Source organism: Calidris pugnax, unplaced genomic scaffold, assembly GCF_001431845.1.
Source record: "Calidris pugnax isolate Ruff unplaced genomic scaffold, ASM143184v1 scaffold24, whole genome shotgun sequence".
Taxonomy (NCBI): Eukaryota; Metazoa; Chordata; class Aves; order Charadriiformes; family Scolopacidae; genus Calidris; species Calidris pugnax.
Window position 1 is genome coordinate 33,522,976 of NW_015090922.1, and position 8,447 is coordinate 33,531,422.

At 41.5% G+C, this 8,447-nt stretch overlaps 1 long non-coding RNA gene across 1 annotated transcript; it reads left to right on the forward strand.

The window, feature by feature from the left end:
- Window positions 1–1,267: 1,267 nt before the first annotated feature.
- On the forward strand, window positions 1,268–8,062 carry LOC106892879. Its single transcript, XR_001412948.1, has 3 exons — window positions 1,268–1,329; window positions 2,681–2,775; window positions 5,477–8,062. It is a non-coding gene; the product is annotated as an uncharacterized LOC106892879 (long non-coding RNA).
- Window positions 8,063–8,447: the final 385 nt, after the last annotated feature.

Consider the following 8,447-nt stretch of genomic DNA (forward strand, 5'->3'; position numbering starts at 1 on the left):
CGGGGCCGAGGGCAGGGACTGGCGGGCGTTCCCGCGGCACCGGGCACGGTGTCCTGCCGGCCCTGCCGCCCGGCGAAGGCCCCGGGGCGTGCGGCCAGCGCAGCCGGGCTGGGGCCTGGCCCCGACGGCCGCGGGTGTCGGGCGGGCAAGATGCCGGCCTTCCCGTTCTCCTTCCCGGCGGTTCTCCTCAGGCGTGCCGCAGGAGGGGATCACATCCCAAGCTCTCCTCTGGAGGCGAAGCCGGCCCCTTTGGTAGGAGGCCATCAGGCTGTGGTGGGGATTAGGGGTTGGCCCTCCAGCTTCATCGTACCCATGTGGTGACCTTGTCACTCTAAAGCATAATTTAGGTGGGTTTTGTGTAACTTTTCTTTTTTCCCCCCAGTTCCAAGCACTTAGAATACTTCTAAGGCTGTATGACAACCTGTCACAGTGCTTTTACGGTGTTGTCGTGGTTTCATCCCCCATGGTATTTAAAAGACGGGTAGGCAGCGTGGTTATAGATATGGTTTGGTGATGGTCTTTGTCAGTGTTAAGTTGATGTTCAGACTAGATGCTCTGACAGGTCCCTTCCAGCCTAGACAATTCTATGATTCTATAGAGTAAACTTTTTTACTGGCAGCTGATATAGTGCTATGTTTTGGATTTGGGATGACAAATACTTTTGATAGTGCACTGATGTTTTTTGTTGTTGCGAGGCTGTTTTGCTCCTCACAGGGCCCCACCGGTGAGTAGGCTGGAGGTGCACAAGAAGCTGGGAGGGGACACAGCCAAGACAGCTGACCCCAACTGGCTAAACGGATATTCCATACCATAAGACATCATGCTCAGTATATAAAGCTGGGGGCAAATACTTTTGATAGTGCACTGATGTTTTTTGTTGTTGCGAGGCTGTTTTGCTCCTCACAGGGCCCCACCGGTGAGTAGGCTGGAGGTGCACAAGAAGCTGGGAGGGGACACAGCCAAGACAGCTGACCCCAACTGGCTAAACGGATATTCCATACCATAAGACATCATGCTCAGTATATAAAGCTGGGGGAAGAAGAAGGAAGCGGGGGATGTTTGGAGTGATGGTGTTTGTCTTCCCCAGTAACCATTATGTGTGATGGAGCTCTCCTGGAGATGGCTGAACACCTGCCTGCTGATGGGAAGCAGTGAATGAATTCCTTGTTTTGCTTTGCTTCCTTGCGCAGCTTTTGCTCTACCTATTAAACTGTCTTTATCTCAACTCACAAATTTTTTCTCACTTTCACTCTTCCGTGTGGACTAGGTGGGGTGAGCAAGCATCTAGCTGCCAGCTGGGGTTAAACCATGACAAACGAGAAAGTGAGGGTAAGTACCATGTGCAACAGGATTTGGGACGAGGTGTCAAGCCCGCTGAGGTGTCCTTGGCCGACCCTGTAGAGTGGAGGGAAGGCAAACCCCGCTTCTGGGGGAATGGTCCCTGGTGCTGGCTGTGCGCTAAACTGTGCCAGGGTTCAGCTAAAAGATAAGCAGGATGAGTGAGCAGGATTTTCAGACTTTGAAAGACTTTTCAGATCTTTGTTTTGTTTAGCAGGACAGATACAGCAGCTGTTGTACGTGTTGCAATGTTTAATTTGCTATAGCATGGTTTTCTTGTTTGGGTTGGGTTGGTTCTTTTGACAGGGTAGTATTATTGTGTTCTGACATACTAAAAGTGCAGGGAGTACGAATCAAGTGCAGACTGACACATACTAGTGTTTGCCAGAGCATCCTGGCTAAATTCTAATACAGGTCAATACAGATGATTTTAGCCACCCTGTTCCCAATAATTAGAGCTGAAAAATGATTCTAAACTTTCAGTCCAAATATATGCTGTGATGATACAGAGACTAAATAAACGATAAACTCTTAGGAGAGAGATAGCAACTCATGGGTCTTCAATGCAATATGAAATAGAAGGTGAGATATTTCAGACAGGATATTTTATTGCATGCTACATAAGATGATCTGGTATCACAAATGTGGACATGGTATAAACACAGAAATATGATAGTTAAGAGGGAATTATGGAGAGAAGTGTGCGCTGGTGGTGAATTTCTAGGAAATGCAAGTACCTATGTTGTCTTTTTTGACTGTTCCCACAGTTAAATTGTAAATGCAAAACATGCCGCACTTTCTAAAAATGTTCATTAAAAAGCAGTACTGCCAGGTTCAAATGTTTTATTAAGTAAACGTTCATTGCTATTATTCATTAAGGTACAAATTAGTAAAAATGGGTGCATGTTTGAACATACATTTTACCTGTAATGGAAAAATGCTGCCCTTGGAAACCCACATCTTTGCATACAAATTGGGTAATTCTGTTTATGTGCTTATTTACAAGCATGTTTGTACATAAAATGTACATTTCATGTAAATTTTTTTGGATACAACACTGATCTTGATGAAAAGGTGGTCCAAGCTATGTCAGTTACAGAATCAATTAGTGGCAGCTATTTAGCTTTGTGAGAAAGCAAAAAGAAAAGCAGAAGTATAGTTTTTTACAAGAACTGTAATCACTGACCAAAAAAAAGCAATTTTTCTGATAAAGCAATATAGAAAATGGGAGTTCTTGGTTAGAAGGGCTTCTGATGCAGACATAGCCCTTTCCTTAAGAGATTTCTTTTGCAGAGAACTTTTCTCGGTCCCTTGGTGCAACTGTGTTCCCTGCTTTTTGTAGTAGCTTGTGAGACCACCTGCGGATCTGGAACGGAACAGAAGATTCTTGAACCTTTCCTCCTCTCAAGAAGTATCCGTAGAGTCTACTGGCAGCAAGTACATTCCACCCCCTTCCTACACTTCTTCATAAAGAAAAGGATAATCTGCTGGAGTTATTGGTTTCAATTTAGGAGAAGTGGCAGGGTGGTGTAATGTGTTTCAGCTCTGAAGGTGACCATGATTTTGATTTAAGATTTTTATGTTATCAAGCAGGTATTTTTCTTTGGTTTCAATAGCTTCCTTGTTAAACCCTCATGAATTATTGGTGGTTGCCTTTGCAATGTGACATTCTTACATGCACTCGTTATACTCTGGCCTTTAGTTCAAACAATATTGCTTTCCCTTGGACTCCACTCAGTGGATGAGTTGTTTTTCTAAAAAGTCATTATCTGTAGGATCGTTGCCTGATTTGTTGAAGAAATTGGAAGAAGTATAGTGACTAATTCTAGAAACTGGAATTAAAAAAGAACTTTGTATGCAGACAGTTGAATGCTGCCCTGATGAACCAGGGGTGTTTCTTTTGCCACTGCATTTCCTGTCTGATGAAAAGCCAGTCGGTTAAAATAGATTTTTAATAGGCAATCACTCATTTTCATGTTCCTTATTTTGTGGTATCCATCTTGAGAACCTCAGTCTGATTTGCAGAAATGCAGAATTTTCTGAAACACAGGTGAAATCAATGTGTCGCCTGTATTTTATGCAGTCTTTGAAAAATTTCCTATTATACGTCAAAGTTACCAGAGATATTTGACACTAATCTTTCCATACCTCGATTTCTCTTTGTGTAAAATAGAGGTAATAGAAATACACCCTCTGCAAAATGGGCTACTGTGAAGTAAATTCATTCTCATTTGTGAAGAATTCAGATAGACACTGTTCATGTTAGACAAGCTCATGAGTTGAATATCAACGAATTTGGAAAATAATGTGAAATAAATAAGGTGTGGAGCTACACTTTGAGCTGTAGAGACCCTGCCAAGCTTAGAACAACTGGTTAGCAAGCAAGCACCTCACGATATGTGCTGAACAAGGTGAGAGTCTTCTAGGAAAACAGCACAAAAACTCATTTAATTCAAAATTATGTCTCACTTCATAAACAGAAGGCATATAACAGAAGGCATAAACATAAATCAATCAGAAGGCAACCTCTTGGTGAAATATTATTGAGGTGATATTTCAGTATAGTTTAATCCTTTTAAAAAACTTTCAGCAGCTCTTTTCAGTTACATTTTAGTGTGTGATGGAAGCATATAATTTGTTACTTCAGTTAAACCATTTTCCCGTCATTCCCAGTGACCAGTATCTCACATTGTGGACAAACGGGGTAAAAAGACTGTGAAGTTTTTGGTCTATTGTATAATGCTGTATGTAGGATGATCAGTAATTCCTCTGATTCTTACGACAGACTAATCTAAAGTCTGTGAGGTAAGATCAGTCTCTTGCATTAGTGGGAGTAGCTGTATGTAAAGAACTTGTTAATTCTTGAATTGTTCTCATTTTGTGGCTTGTGTGGTTAAAAAAAGAGGGGTAGGCTGTTTTCTGGATTCTTGTCATTCTCAGGATGCTTGTCCAAAGATTATCACTATGTAATATAGGCAGTTGTGTCAATGTTTATACACGTGTCTTTATACAGGTTCATTTTCAACAGTTGCAGGGCTGCTCGTCTACTGACTGCATCTGATCTCACCAGCAGTAACTTATAGTCATTTCTGTTGGCCTTGATAGCCACAGCAACCAAGTGTCATGAGCAACGTTAGCTAATTCTGCCTTCTTCTCCAGGGCATTACAACACACATTCCTAAACAGATCCTTGCAACGTTTTATTGCTTAACTATTTTTCTTGGGTTTTGATGAGGAAAAAGAAGAGATTTTCTGCTTGGTTAGTTCAATTCCAGCAGCAAGCTCTGGGGAATCACACTGTGGTGGTACAAGGAGCTCGGCCACCCTGACCACGGCGTTGATGGAACGGACCAAGGGTCTGCACGTCACGTACTGCAGTGCACAGCCCTGCAACTTACTTAAAGTGCTGATGGAGGTAGATTTACGACTGGCAGATGAGCCCTGCAAGTCTTGCCATGGTCACTTAAAGCATTACCCTGAGTGTTGCTCTCCCAGAGTTGGGAAAGCCTAACATAGCCATCAGAAGAGACCAGATGTCCACCCTTCAGCTGCTCCAGTTTATTCTCTGGCATTTTAGCTCAAAGCCACCTTCACTGGCAGAGCAAAAGGCAGTAGCATTGCACTGGAGTGAAGGGCTGTGGGCACGTGTTTGCTTCTGCCAGTTCTCATCAGGAGGAATATATGCAGGTGGTAACACTTCATATCAGCAATGTGTTATTACTGAAGGATATTTCTGAAAGTGTTAAAAGACTGATCTGTCCACTACGTCACCTCCAGTTTAGGAACATTTTCCCTTGTGCTGCCTTTGCTATGGTGGCAGCAGCCTCTGGAAGAAGGACAGAGCAGACAAGTTATAATTTACACTACAGCAGCAAGGTTCACCAGAGCACTTCCTAAATGAGGGGCCCTGAATGCCCTAAAATGAAGGCAGCATAATGCAGAACATTGCAGCTAAGATCTGTGGAATCTTAGGGCAAGGGTTTAAAGCACGCATTTTTCTAGGATTTTTTTTTTGCTTGCATGAAATCTGACTGAATTGATTTTTTTTTTTTTTTTTTTTTTTTTTTTTTTTTTTTTTTTTTTTTTTTTTTTTTTTTTTTTTTTTTTTTTTTTTTTTTTTTTTTTTTCTGCCTGCCAGGAAGGAGCTTTTGTCTGAAGACCATAGAAAATGTGCACACTCTCCTAGAGATGGTGGTCTTAAATGTGCAATTACAAAAATGCCTTCCTTTCTCTAACGACTTTAGGAGAAGAATGTGCTTTCCAGATTCTTTCATTTTCCTCAATTGCTGCTCTCCTTCACCATCTGCCCAACTGTGACCTTCTTTCTGGGTTGAAGGTGCTACAGGATCTTTCCTTCAGACCTCATCTGCCTCATTTTTAAGTGTTTGCTGAAGTGGCTCGTGCAATTCTTGGCAAGAGATCGCTCCCTGACTGTGTGAGTCGGTGGATTTGTGGCACCTGTCTCTTGCTATTTTATCGTGTGTTGCAAACTTTTTTCCTATGAAAGTGGAATCGCTGGGGGGAAGTATGGGCTGCATTAATGAGTTCTGTTTTGCAGCTAATCCATGTTTAATGATTGACGTGCATATGTATTTTAGTTTCACTGGTCCTGTCTTCTATCTCAGTTGCTATTTTCTGTCACACTCCCACCTTTTGCTTTTTATGTACATACCAAGAAACAGATCCAGCTGGTCTGGCAGTTACTGCTGCTGAAAGAGGCAGAGGCACCCTCTTTCCCCTGCCCTGGCTGTGCTGCACATTCCCGCTCCTTCCATCCCTCACTCTTTGATTGTCTAGTAGTACGTAACAAACAAACCAGGTACTTTCGTCTTTCTCGGATCTAAAATTAATCTCTGAGATTATCTCACCGTAATAATTTTTCTGTGAAGAAATGAGGAATTGGGAGACAATTTCATATGTGTTTTGGGCTCCCTAACAGGCAATACAGATCCACTGACTGGTTTTATTCATCACAGAATGGCAGAGGCTGGAAGGCCCCTCTGGAGATCATCTACTCCATCCCCTAGTTCAGAGGAGCTTAAGCAGTTGCATTTTTAATATCTCCAAGGATGAAGACTCCACAACCTCTCTGGGCAACCCATATCAGTGTTTGACCACTTTCACTGTAAAAAAAAAAGGTTTTTTTTCTAATGTCTTAAAAATAAGTTTTATTGCATTTAAGGCATTTTCTTATGTGTAAGTTTATCTCAAGCTTGCAGATCTGTCTACTTGTAAATCTTAAATGCTTTTATGTTTTCTCTGTGCTTAGATTTTTGTTCCTAAACATCCCAAGAAAAAATGAAGGAGCTGCAAGTGCCACAACACATATGGGGACGCCCACTAGTTACCTGGGTTTGCTGCCATGCATGTTTTACTGGGAGCTCTGTTGAGAGAAGAACAAAACTCCTGCAAAGATCTAAGCAGGTGCTTCATTTTAGATACTGAAAATGATTTTTTTTAACTTTTTTTTTTCCTGTATAAAAACCAAGAGAGTGCAATATTTTGTTTATAAATATGTACCGTTAGTTTCTGGTAAGAAATGAGCACCTGTGTCTGGCTGTAGCTTATTGAAAGCCAGAATCCTGTTAGAGCATTACTCATTGGAAGACCACAATTGGAAGTATCACACTTAAAGACTACTTTAATTTGATCCAAGTTTTCATTTAATTTCCCTTTAAAATGATCTGGGATCTACAGTGTTAACAAATGACATCTGTCTATTGAGTCAAGGAAGGTAATGCAATTGATAGTGCTCAATTTCAGCCAGTGCTATCGTCTGGCAAACCAATAACTCCAGGTAAAAATTCTTATTCCTGTGTTTACATAAGTGTTAGTAACTTCCTGAACAATCCTTGCTTACTGGCCATGGCTAATTATTCCTGGTCCTAGATCTACAGGCTGCTTCTGAATGAGGAATTGGAAAGAGTCAACATAGTTCAGAAATCCCATTTATTAATGCTTTCCAAATCCTTTTGTTACTATATTCAGAACAGAGATAATAGATGTATTTAATTACTATGACTTTTATCTTTTGTCATAATATTTTTGATTATTTTTTATTGTTTTGCAGGATGTTTTGCTTTGGTGTGAGAATAGCTGATTCATTGGCTAAATCTGCTTGTAATTTTTATGTAGCTAGCTTAATAGCCCTGGTTTCTACCATCTGTATTTTGATAGCCCTATGACAGTGCAGGCTATATCCATGCCAGTTAACGAATCCTATAGTGTTCTGTGGCTGAAAACAGCCTGAGACATGCCCAACCTGTTGAACTGCATTCATTTGGGTGACCTGCCCCAAAAGTTATTTGACACATCGGTACAGAAAAAATACTGAAAGCAACTGGATCCAGTTTTTGTGATGTCTCTGCCTGCCCAGCCCCTCGGAACAAAATATTTTTCTGCCAAAAAAAAAGAGTTACTGGGTAGGATAAGAATTGTGTGGTATGAATGCACGAGTCAAATTTCTTTAAGAGGAGAAATCAGTTAATGCCTCCCAGTAGACAGCGCAGAGGGACATCATGGTTACTATAGGGTTTCTACTCTGTGTGAAGTTGTTAGGGAGAGAGCTCGGCCATCAACACAAGAAAAAAGGACCTGTATGACAAAGAAGGTGGGGTGACTGTATCTGGCTGAAATACTAACAAACTTGAGAGTGTTGTGAAATATAAGGATGGGGTGGGATTGGGCATCTCAGAACCATCATTAAAATGCTCTAAAACCAGAAGTTGCTGTGGTTAGAGATTCTTTTCCTATGTGTGTTTCTGTTGCTTTTCCTGGTAAGTTGTCTGAAAGAGGGGTTTAAGTAGAGTTTCAGAGGGCTCCTGTTTTAGGTTGGGCTCTGCAGAGAACATGTCTGGAGACATGGAGATCTTAAGGTGCATGGTGGTACCCACAGCCCCCAGAAGGAGCCTCTATGGATCCTTTAGAGCCAGAGTCAGAGGCAATGCCTCTTACTCACCTGGAATTCCTTAACAGACTTGTCTCTGTAGCCAAGAATGGGCCTGGATTGTATTGTCAACTATCTCAGAATGCTGTTTTATTTTTTTTAACAAAAATCATTATACCAAGGTAATCTTAACTGTCAAACGGAGCTGTACATACTTTGCATT